Source organism: Orcinus orca, chromosome 8, assembly GCF_937001465.1.
Source record: "Orcinus orca chromosome 8, mOrcOrc1.1, whole genome shotgun sequence".
NCBI classification, from domain to species: Eukaryota; Metazoa; Chordata; class Mammalia; order Artiodactyla; family Delphinidae; genus Orcinus; species Orcinus orca.
This window is the reverse complement of record NC_064566.1, coordinates 104,337,774-104,350,655: the sequence shown is the minus strand read 5'-3', so window position 1 is coordinate 104,350,655 and position 12,882 is coordinate 104,337,774. Positions and strand designations below refer to the sequence as shown.

General features: G+C 40.1%; 1 protein-coding gene across 2 annotated transcripts in view; it reads left to right on the top strand.

Annotated features, from left to right (window-relative positions):
- ARHGAP32 (Rho GTPase activating protein 32) overlaps positions 1 to 12,882 on the top strand; it is a 266,634-nt gene that overhangs the window by 1,327 nt on the left and 252,425 nt on the right. The window lies entirely within an intron of this gene.

Here is a 12,882-nt window from a genome sequence, read left to right as displayed (position 1 = left end):
ACACAACCTCAAAGTTTTTCAAGCCCTCATTGGTGTGAATTATTTTTTAATAGGGCTGTGTGTGAAGATGGAATATTATGATGTTGTGATTACCATTTTCAGGAATATCTGGAGTCTACTTCATTCCTAAAATTGGGTGTGTGACGCTTTATAGAATAAGTATTCTAGAACGGTGTGAGGTTGGAACTGTGCTCAAGCTGGTTATCTTCATACCATCGTCCCTATAGCCGTCTGTGGAATAAAGCAGCACTTTGGACAGAGACTTGTCCAGACCTAGCTGGGGTGGAAGCCCAGTTTTTTACTGTATGGTGATGCACACTGAGGTGGGTGATAGGGTGTAAGTGGGCCACAGAGGAAATGTTAGTTGGAAGAACCTTCGTTGGTTATATAACTTTTTGTTTTCTAGGGCAAGACCAAGAAGCAGACAGGCAGGCTCAACTGTCATTGGAGTCTTTGATGTTGGTTTGAATTCCAGTAGTTTCGTTCCTCTTATTTTCTTTTCCTAACCTCCACATTATTTTCTAATCACCAGAAGCTATTCCACAGTTGGGCCAAGACTTTAATGGCAGTTCATTCATCTCCATTTCTCTTTCTCTTATTCTCTGTTTAGATGACTTGTTCAGCAGTGTTTCCCCTTTCTAAGCTGGTCTGGGTGTATTGTCTGCACAGTACACATAGGTTCACTATTGACTGTAAATGCATTTAACAAATGTCGAGAATTAACAGCTGTTTTCTTCAGAAGACTGTGATAGCAGAATAAAAATCGAATGAAATGAGCTAAACGTTTTCATTGCATTTAAAGATTTTGACTAATATTCTTGAAAATCTTTAGGGTTTAACCCATTAATGTGAAATTTGATGTCCATGGAAGTAGTTAAGAGGCAGCAAGGACTTGAAATCAGGTCATAGTTGCAGTTATGCTGCTTAGTAGCTGTGTGGCCTTGTCCCTGCTTTAGGCAAGTTATTTACATTTCTGAGCCTGTTTTCCTTAGGTGTAAAATGGGGATGAGAAGGCTTGCACTATCTTCCTTACAGAGGAGGGGTCAGATGAGAGAAAGGTTGTGAAAATGCTTTGTAATACTTCTTATACGCGTAAGGTATTACTGTCATTACCTATAAACTTAGTATTGAGCTGTTTTAAATGTCTTACTATCAGTTTTAAAAAATGCACATAAGGAATTAGAATGTGTTAGATCTCTTTGAGTTCCAGAATCGTGTGATTCTATCTCATTCTTAGGAGATCCATATGTGGTGTCTGCAGTTTTGGACTCCAGAGTTTTGATTATTTTGGGACAGATGTCAAGTTTATTGAGACTTTGAGCTTCTTTAAAGTATCAGTTCAGAATATTAAAGGAGATTACAAGTTAGGAGTTATGAAAAGAGCTGTTTAGCAAAAAATATTTTATATTTGTCTGCATTATTTAGGACAGACATTGGCAAAATTCAGCATGTAGGCCAGATCTGGCCTGCAGCTTGTATTTTGTATGGCCTATGAACTAAGAATGAAAATTTTTTAAATGGTTGAAAAAAATAAAAAGAATATTTCATGATGTTCAAGTTACATGAAGTTCAGATGTCAGTGCTCATAAATAAAGTTTTATTGGGATACGGTCATACTTGTTTGTGTATTGTCTGTGGCTGCGTTGGCAGTACAGCAGCAGAGTTGATTTCTTGCAACAGAGACAGTATGGCCTGCATAGCCCCCAAATTTTACTAGCTGGCCCTTTCCAGAAAAAGTTTGCCAATCTTTGATGTAGGATTTAAAATTTTTGCTTTACTTAGCACAGAGTTATTTCCTATCATAACATCATAGGGGTTAAGACCCCTGGAAAGGTACTAATTTTTGCTTTGGAGTCAGATAGACTTGTATTTGAGTACCAGCTGTGATATAAACTTTGATCCTGGACAAACGAATTAACATCTTGGTGTTCAGGTACCTCCTTTGTAATCAGAGAATATAGAATCTGTCTTAGAAGGTTGTGGTGATGATTAAATGAAATGTTACATGTCAAAGCTTAATACGATTTAGGCATACAGTAAGTACTTACTGAGTTATACATGCCAGTGATCATAAATTCTAGTGTAAACAATAAGCCTAAAATATTGCACATCACCTTGCCCCAGTATTAGAGGATTGTTCTCCTGAGTGGTATGCTACTTGGTATGGAATTTTCTCCTTTACTGAAACAGTTTAGTTAACAACTGATAATTGGAATAGCTTGAGAAGTTTCCCATATGTTGTACTGTATTCTTATTAATCACTTGCTTATTTAGATGATTAAGAATGGGTGAAAAGGTAATTCTCTTTTTTTCAGAGATCCTGGTTCTTGATAATTTCTTGGTATTAGTATATGTTTGAAAGCTGAATTTAAATACCAGTTCTGTGTTGGTTTTGGTGTTTCCTGTTTTTTATTTATTAATTTTATTTATTAATTTTTTTTTTGCTGTACGTGGGCCTCTCACTGCTGTGGCCTCGCCCGCTGCGGAGCACAGGCTCCGGATGCACAGGCCCAGCGGCCATGGCTCACGGGCCCAGCCGCTCCGCGGCATGTGGGATCCTCCCGGACCGGGTCACAAACCTGCGTCTCCTAGCATCAGCAGGCGGACTCCCAACCACTGCGCCACCAGGGAAGCCCTGTTTTTTATTTTTTTGAGACAGATATTTGAGAAACAACATTAAATAAGGCCAACGTTAGATAACTTTTTAAATGTATTTGACACTCTAAGTCTTCCTTATGATTTGCATTAGCATCTAATATCCTCTTCAGAATTGGAATAATAAAACTTAATTTTTTTCCCTAAAGATAAAACCTAGTGTACTATCTGGAAGCTTCAATGTTAAGCTGCTTTCTGAAGTATGTGGTTTAAATTATCTTACAATTGACAAATTGGATGTGCTTCCCAACTTCAAGTGCTGGTTTATTTAACATTAATCCTAAACTAAGAGTGAGCAAATAAACAGAGGCCATTGTTCTGACTGAGTCAAACAGAACAGAATTGGGGCCAGTGTGACTCTTGCCATCCTACAAATTGTGCAGTTTTACACCTCGGGTGTTGCTTACATGCAGTGGGATGATACAAGGGAGACATGGGAGGGCATTCATGCTGTCCTCATTCTGTCCTTGGTGGGGCAGGGGGCCTTTCATCAAACTGTAGAGCTGCAGCCCCTGGAAAACTACACTGCAGGGTTCTGATTGTAGCACCTCAAAAACAGTAGAGGCCTAAAGAAGACCCACCATCATGAGGAGACAGTATTCTCTTTTGAGGTTAAAACATATAAACAACAAAACCAACCAGAGATTTCCTCTTTGAAGAGATGCAGGTTGAGAGGGAATATTCCTCATGGTAGCAAAATGTAAAGATTTGGTAAAACAGATGTTCATAGTTTCATAGTATCCCTGGACAAGGGGACTTCCTTGTTATTTAAAGGAGATTGTTTTAGGAAGGTAAAAGGAGGTGAGAAACAAGGTGTTTGGTTTAATTTCTCATAAGAAATTTATGAATCAGAATGTTCAGAGTGGAAGTAGAATTCTGATTTTCGGGGAGATCCTTTTATTTGGCTTTTGATCATATATTCATTTACTACTTTATTTTATGCCATGGATCATAGTATACATTAGTATTGGAGGCTGTGGAGATGGAAAGCACTGAGAGGAAAAGCATATGTGACCCATGTGGTATATGATATGTTTACGTTGTCTCTGTTAGGAAAGATAGGCACCACATTCTGGGGAAGAATTCTAAAATAAATATTCCATTCATTTTCCCTTAAAATAGTAAAATTTTTATTATCTGGGGTTCAGCCTTGTGGTCTTGGGCAGGCCATTTGATTGCGTTGTTTTTGTTCCCTTGTGTGTAGGATGGAAACAGTAATTCCTTTTCCTCTTTTTATTGGAGAGGTATGTGGTAAAAGGACTCTTAAGATGAGTAGTATTTTCAACAGTTTTGAAGAACATATTATGTGTACTTTATAAATTACCTAGTATATTAAGGACAGACAAAGGAGATCTTTGTTTAACAGAGAAAGGAGATTTGAACTTGAAGTCAGGACCTGGGTTCTTGTCTTGGCTCTGCTGTAAATAATCTGTGACTTTGGATGAGTAATTTATTTCTCTAAACCTCATTTACCTTATATGTAAATTGAGGGGTCAGACTACAGGTTTCTAAGATCCTTTCTTGCTCCAAAATTCATGATTCTTTGATTTTTTTTTTTTTTTTTTAAAGTAGGGACCATCCTCTTGCACTTGCCCAGTTTCCATTGACCTTCTACCTGAGGAGAACCTGAAATCCAGTGGTCTTCCGGATTCGGTAACAATCCTGGCTCCGGTAGGATGCAGGAAACCAAATCTCTTTTATCAGTGAATTGAAAAGTATCTATTCAGTACAAGTGAGTATTTTGTACCATGCTAAATGCAGTGGAAGATAGATATGAAAGAAGGTGGCATTGAGTCTCTGCCCTTAGGAAGTGTTCATTCCACTGGGGAGATAAACTATATTATGAAAAAGAATATTTATAAAAGAGTAGACAAGGGGACAGTGGGATGATCCCTGATCTGGCGGTTCGAGGACTTGGGTGTACTATTGGAGAGGATACTTTGTGGCTTTGTGGCCATGTGGCCCTGAACATTTGTAACATGAGCTTTGTAGACTGTCTCCAGCTCTGAAATTTAGTCATATTCTCTTTGACAGAGAGGCAGCATCTTTGAATCAGCCTGTTAGGAGACAGCTCAAGTGAGAACTGCTCAATCCAGGCCAGATTTTTATGCTCATTTTGCATAATTGCTTGATTTACTGGATAGAAGGAAAGGGTTACTTTAATTTGCTGGAAATGCATTCAAGGGGCAACTTTTCTTCTGGAAAAGTCAAGCATGTGAGAAGTGACAGGAGACCAAAGTGTCCCTGCTTCTGGGTCAGTAACTCTGAGCCCTGGATCTCATTCATTATTCCCTTCTTAAGGCTTTCACTCCTGCCATTATTTTTTTCCTTAAATTATTACTCTCTCCTTACTGGATCATCTCTGTTAGTATGCAGACATGCCCTATATTACTCGCAGCAGTGATTAATTGTTCACCAAATGCCATTCTCTGCAACTTCATTTCAGTAATATGGCCCCAGGTTTTCTGTGGCACATGGATGCCCAACTAGACTACATTTCCTAGCCTCCCTCTTGCAGCTCGATGTGACCACATGATGAAGTTTGGGTAAATGGATATGACCAGAAGTGATGCGAGTGATTTCTGTGTCATGGCCTTAGAAAGGAAAGCAGGTTGCTTTCTGCTTCCTTTCTGCCAGGAGAATGTAGTGCTGGTACATGTTATTCAACCTTGCAGGTGAGAGCAGCACTTTAGGGGGAGATGGATCAGTAAGATGGATCCTTGGATGGTCTCGTGGAGCAGAGCCACCCTACTACTGCTCATTTATCTCTGGGTGGTTAAGTGAGAAAGGAATACAGTTTTGTCTTGTTGGAGCCCCTAATACCTTAACTGAATAAATCACCTCTGTCAAGCCACCCTCTCCTCCACCTTAATGTTTCCCTTCAACTATTGCCCAATTTCTTTGTTTCCTTTTGCAACAGGAGAGGTTTATGTTTGCTGTGTCTACTTCCTTACCACTGGCTCTCTCTTTAGCCTGATCCGTTTGAGCTCTTGTTTCTCCACTCACTGACATTGTTTTTAATCAAGGCTGCAATGACCTGTGTCTTGTCAAAGCCAGTGATCAGCAGTGTCTATGTCTTATTGACCTCTCATCAGCATTTCCCATTGGCCAACTACTTTCTCTGACCTCGTAGCTACTCATTCTCTATGTCTTTTTGCAGCTTATCTCTACCCACCCCCCACTCTAAAATTTGGAGTGTCCCTGGGCTCTCCTCGTGTGATTTCATCCATTTTCATGGTTTCAGATGCCATTTATATGCTGAGGGAGCTCAGATTCCTTTTTTTTCCCCCTTGAGCTCTAGACTCATCTAACGCCATTCCTCCACTTGGATGTCTAATAGACATCTCAAATGTAATGTGAACAAAGCAGAACTATGAATTTCTCTTTCTTTCATTTACTCTTCCCTCCACCTTTCCAAAGTCTTCATCTTCTCAAGTGAAGTGACACCACTGTCTACTAGTTGTGCAGGCCAAAACCCCTGGGGTTATCCTCCATTTTTTTCTTCTCATCTCATATTAAAGTCCCGTTAGCTCCACCTACAGAACACAAACTGGACGTGACTACGTTTTTTCATAGTTTTTTCACTGTTAACACCTAGGCTGGCAGCCTTTCTCCTCTGGAAAACTGCCAGCAGACTTCGCTGCCTCTACTCTTGCCCTTACTCTCCTCACCTGTCCTATAACAGGAGTCAAAAATAATGTTAAATGTTAATCAGATTGTATCACCTGTTTACTGGCTTTCCAGTACACTTAACACTAAAACTAAAACTTAAAGGTTTGTTATGGAAACAAAATCTCCACTGTGGCCATTTAGGAGGCCCTGTATCAGCGGTTTTTAATTGGGGAAGATCTTGCCCTTAGGGGACAGTTGGCAGTGTCTGGAGTCATTTTTGGTTGTCAGGACTGGGGGATGGGTGGTGGGGGGAGTGTGCTGCTGGCACCTAGTGGGTAGAAGCCAGGGATGCGGAGCATCCTGCACTGCACAGGACAGCCCCAACCACGATGAAAAATGCCCAGGATGTCTGCAGTGCATGGTCTGGCTCCTTGCTTCCTCTCCAACCTCGTCTTTCTCTGTCTTCTCCTTTGTTCACGGGGCTGCAATCACAATGATGTGATTCTTCTTTTTTTTTCCTTAATAGATTTTTTTTTTTTTTTTTTGAGCACCTTTAGGCTCACAGCAAAATCAAGCAGAGGGTACAGGTATTTCCCACATCCTGCTGGCCTCTTCCACTGTCAACGTTCCCCACCAGGGTGGGACGTTAGCTACAACTGATGAAGCTGTGACAGCACACCATTACCACCCAAAGTCCACAGTTTTATTAGGATTCATTCTTGGTGTTGTACATTCTGTGGGTTTGGACAAATGTATAATGACATACATCCACCATTATAGTGTCATACAGAGTAGTTTTCACTGCCCTAAAAACCCCCTGTGCTCTGCCTATTCATCCCTCACCTCCCCCCACTCCCAACCCCTGGGTATCATGATCTGTTTAATGACTCCATAGTTTTGCCGTTTCCACAGTGTCTTATAGTTGGAATCGTACAGTATGTAGCTTTTTCAGATTGGCTGCTTTCACTTAGTAATGTGTATCTAAGTTTCTTCCGTGTCTTTTCATGGTTTGATAGCTCATTTCTTTTTAGCACTGAATAATATTCCATTGTCTGGATGTACCACAGTTTATCCATTCACCTGCTAAAGGACATGTTGGTTGCTTCCAAGTTTTGGCAGTTATGAATAAAATTGCTATAAACAATCCGTGTGCAGTTTTTTTGTGGACGTAAGTTTTCAGCTCCTTCGGGTAAGTACCGAGGACTGTGATTGTGGGATTGTATGGTAAACGTATGTTTTGTTTCATAAGAAACTGCCCAGCTGTTTTCCAAAGTGGCTGCGTTGCCACCAGCAGTGGACGAGCGTCCCTTTTGTCCCACATCCTTGCTGGCACTCGGTGGTGTGAGCGTTCTGGATTTAGGCCATTCTAATAGGTGTATAGTGGATGCTGCTCTTTTTTTATCCCTTGAAGAAGCTAAGCATGTACATTTTCAGGGATTTACAGTTGCTGTTCCTTTTGCTTGGAATGTACTTCCTTCAGATCTGTGTGTGACTGCCTTCTCCTACCCCAGAGAGGCCTTTGTGATTACTGTGTACATGCAGTACCCCAGTCTTTCTCTTCTATATTACCCCATTTTATTTTCTTCATTTTAGTTTATTTATTTGCTTACGTTTTACATTTATAATCCCTTGTTCTGCAGGCTGTTTGAGGGGCATGGGCTCTGTCTAGGTATGTACTGTATCCCTAGCTTTCCTATTGAAACGTATTTGTTGATGCCAGAGAGGTGCCATCCACCGTGGGGATGGGAGGCAAGGTTTTCAGTGATAATGATGAATCAGAGCATCCTGAGAGCAGCAGGGAAGGTTATGCTTTTCTGGAGGATGGAAAAAAATCCCTTGAGACAAGGCTGCTTTAGTCTTAAGTAATTAATTTTGTAGGATGGAGGAATTTACCTCAATTTTTGTGAGGAGGCAAATGACAAGAGTAAGCTGACAGCAGGGAATTTTTAAGAGAGGAAGGTTACTTCAGGGTTTAACTTCCATTTTGCCTTGTGTCTCATACCACTTGTCTCTGCATATAGAGCTACACGTTCATACTGCAGTTACATAGGCCTCCCGGTTATACATAGTTTTACCTTTTCCCAGTATCAGAGTTTCTTCTACATTTTCCTTGGAAGAGAAGCACATACCCTCTGCCTCTGTATTTTCAGTGCCTGAAAACTCAGTTACTCACCTGACAGCCCAGTTCTTTTTTTTTTCTAATTGAAGTATAGTTGATTTACAGTGTTGTGTTAATTACTGCTGTAGAGCAAAGTGGCTCAGTTATACATATATATACACATTCTTTTTCATATTCTTTTCCATTACGGTTTATCACAGGATACTGAATATAGTTCCCTGTGCTATGCAGTAGGACCTTGTTGTTGCCCAGTTCTTTTTAAAAGGAGTTCTTATTTTTAAAAATTCCTCATTATATTAGAGTGGAATGTACCTGCCTGCATTTCCAACACCACACAGATCTGCTCTGTTTTTCACATGATGGCCTTCAGCTGTCATGGAAAAATGGCTGGTTCTTTCATCTTCCCACCAACTTTTTCTCTTTCCAGGCTAAATGTACTTATTTTCTTCAACTGTTCCTCATATGCCTAAGATTTTTAGCTCCTGTTCCAGGAGCTATTTACAAGTTATTAATCAAGCTAACTGATACAGATGTTCCATTGCCTACCTTAACAAAGAAAACTTCATAATGACCTAACTCAGGGTCAAACAGGGAATTTTCAGATTCCTCTGAGTTCTGCTCCAGAACATGGTAAAGGGCAAAGACCCAGCCTTCAACCCAAGATTCCATTCTCCCTCCAGGTTCCTTGCATGAGGGACTTTTTGCATGTGCACATATGTGGACTCTCGAATCCGTGCATCCCCGTTCACCTTTCAGACAGCAGCTCTTTGATCATCCCTTGGACCCAGCGATATAAATACCGATGGTGGGGTCATCTGCCGTTGGGAGGATCAACTCACTCAGGGAAGAGACCTGAGCAAAGCCTAGAAGTAGCCAGGAAATTCTGGGGTCCTTGCAAAATGAGGGCTGGGTGTGTAGGCTGCAGTTGGGCATACCTTTTAGGTCCTGAGATCAGCTGGCCCCATGCATGGTCAAGGGTGTGGTCAGAGGGAGGCCAGTGCATGGCCCTTCAAAGGTCCAGGCCTAGGACAGGGCTTTATTGCTTAGGTCCAAGGTATTACTGTTCTGTCATCGTCAGACTCTACTCTTGATTCTGTTTCCCAGAGCCGGTAATTGTAGAAAAAGTTAAATTCCCTTTTACAAGTGTTCCAAATTAGACATCGCATTTTAATTAGCGCTTCCTAACCAGTGTGCCAGACAGCACTCTGAATGTGTTACAGATAGGGCAGAAATACTGATGGCCTTGCTCCTCAGAGAAGATTATCAGTGACAGAGTGGAAGAGCTTCTGCTGATCACTGTTGGCCAACAGCGGCATGGCTTACTTACTGCTGTGTGCCTGTATCTGTACTGTCATTTTCTGTATGTGTCCTCAGTGCAAAAGGCTGAGAAACCCTGCTCTAGACTGCTGTGTGGTGACTAAGCAGGTCTCATGGTATAACGTGTTTACATACAGCTTTGAGAGCATTTTTAGCAACATTAATATTTGGTCTGCCTGATGATGTTGGAGGTGTCAAAGTAGGTTTGTGCCCTTCTTATTAATGAGGATATAGGTCCAGGTTAAGTGGCTTAATCTAGCTACACGTTCTCACTCAAGTAGGGCAGTCGAAACTAGAACTACATTCTTCTGACTCATTCTGGTATATTCTCTCTACTAACCCAAATTCTTTTTCTTGCACTTTTTTTTTTTTTGGACAGCCTATCACTTCTGGTTTATTTAGGGCATGCAGGCAATTACATTTTTTTAGGGTTTTTCTGTCCCAACTTCTGTTATGTTGTTTCCCTTTATTGTTACTTTTTGACCTGAAGACTCAGCTTGATATTTAATCTCTGTTAAATGGTATCATTTGTATCAGATTCAAACAATTCATCCAGTGTCTTGCAACTTAATTGTGTGTTATGCATTTTGATAGCTTTCTTCCCTAAATTAGTGTCCTGTTTAGTTGTTACAGTGACGTTTGTCTGAAATGGTCACCCTGCATTGTTTATAAAAGGTTAGATTACATTAAAGCAGGAAAATGTGCAATACATTTTAGAAATCTTTCTTTCCTAAACCAGTTATGATTAAAAAAAAGTTCTGGCATGTAAGTGTAAATTCACTTCCCTTTTTATTTAGTGCCCATTTTGTATTGATCTTTACAAAAGTTATTTTATTTAAACCTCAGTAACCTCACTTACTCATGTTACCTAAGTGCTGGATTGATTCATAATTCAAATCTAGGTCTGTTTAACCTCAAAGTACCTGTGCTTTTCCTCAGTACTAGTCTATAAATAATGTGAAATGATTTCTAAACATTTAACTTGAGCTGAGAAAGGGATGTTTCCCAGATTTATATTCTTACATTTGGAATAAGTAATTCTCTGTTACTCATGCACAGGACAGGCCCCCTCACCACACCCCCCGGCCCCCCCATTATCTGGTCTAAATGTCAGTAGTGCCAAGTTGAGAAACCCTGCTCTAAAGGTTTTAAGTAGTCAAGGTTTTACTTTGAATGTGTGTGTGTGTATTTAGCCAACAGCATCATGGTGATAGGTGCTAGAAAGGATCAGAGATAGTTTCTCCTACTCCCTGCTTGGGAACAGGTTGTCAGTGACATTAGAACATGATTTTTTTTTTTTTTTTTTGCGGTACGCAGGCCTCTCACTGTTGTGGCCTCTCCCGTTGCGGAGCACAGCTCTGGACGCGCAGGCTCAGCGGCCATGGCTCACGGGCCCAGCCGCTCCGCGGCATGTGGGATCTTCCCGGATGGGGGCACAAACCTGTGTCCTCTGCATCGGCAGGCAGACTCTCAACCACTGCGCCACCAGGGAAGCCCCTCTTTGTCCATGTTTAATTTTTATTTTTTTGGCCGCACCATGCGGCCTGTTGGATCTTAGTGCCCCGACCAGGGATCGAATGCCTCCTGCAGTGGAAGTGCAGAGTCTTAACCACCAGACCGCTAGGGAAGTCCCTGTCCATTTTTTTAAAATCAGGATTTTTGTTGTTGTTGACTTGTTGGAGTTCTTTATATATTCTGGATACCAATCTCTTACCAGATATGTTGTTTCAAATATTTTCTTCCATTCTGTGGGTGGCCTTTCACTCTGTCGATGGTGTCCTGTAATGCACAGCAGTGTTTAATTTTGATGAAGTCCAGCTTATCTATTTTGTCTTTTGTTGCCTTTGCTTTTGGTGTCATATCCAATAAATCATTGCCAAATCCAGTGTCCTGAGGTTTCTCCCTTACATTTTCTTATAAGAGTTTTATAGTTTTAGCTCTTTTATTTGGATCTTTACTCCAGTTTGAGTTAAATTTTCTGTATCTTATAAGGGTCCAGTTTTTTTTGTTTTTGCATGTGGATATCCAGTTTTCCCCAATACCATTGTTGAAAAGACTATCCTTTTTCAGTTGAATGGTCTTGGTACCCTTGTTGGAAATCATTTGCCTATATATGCAAGTACTCCTACTGATTTTATAGATGAGGTGATACTGAGATGTGACTGATAGATAATACTAATACATGAAAAGAAAAGTTTACTGCAAAGTAATCTATATTTGGTACAGTAAGATGAAGGAGGTTTTTAGGGTTGTGAGGTCTCTTTTTGTGTTGTAGTCTTCTCCCAGGAGAATTAAGTGTCAGTAACCCAGTTACTGTGTTTGCATCCCAGTTCTGATAGGTTGCGAACTCCATGCACTAAGTCAGTGACTTTTTTCAAACTTTTCTAGCAACAAAACCCTTTCTTTTTTCCCCCTCAAACAAAATCATAGGTGGACCTCCAGGATTTTAATGATAATTAGTATTTTGTTATTATATATTCATCTAAAAAAATCAGTGTATAATATTTACCTATTTTTGCTAATTGATTATAGCACAAATTCATGAATTTGTGGTTTCCCCTGTGTTGAAAACATGTGCCTATTATGGTTTTAAAATTTCTGCCTGTTATCGTTTTAAGAATAGGTAATGATGTATGGGAACACCTTCAAATCAAATGTTTGCAAAACATCTGAAGCTCTTCCATGGCTGTCAGTGTGAAAAATACTAGCTTATTTAGGTATCTTTGAGGTTCAGCTTGTGATTATGGAGAACCATTTTTCTCTATGCAAAGTTGGCTAGAGAGTTAATATGAGAAAGTCTTGACTTCCTTAGTGCTGAGATGCGGGGCTAATTTAATAGCCTAACAGCTGGCTCAGACTGACTTTTCATTTTTATACTCAGGATCTAAGGGTTAGTGTCAAAAGATATCTCATTTTTCTGTGTGTCCTATGGTGGTTTAAACTTAAGGCCAATTTAGATCTTGTATTTTAAGATACTGACATTGATAAGGATACCAGAATTTGTGTAGCTAGTTGTAAGAATTTTATTCTTTGAGATTTGATTTTAAGTATGTCAGCAGCATTTGTTAAGTTTGGAAGATAGTAATTTTGGGTTTCAGCATTCTTATTAGATAAAGTAAGGTCTTCAAAAAATGAATCACTCTTTTTTTTAAAAAGTTCTTTTTCCTAATGGAGTGTCT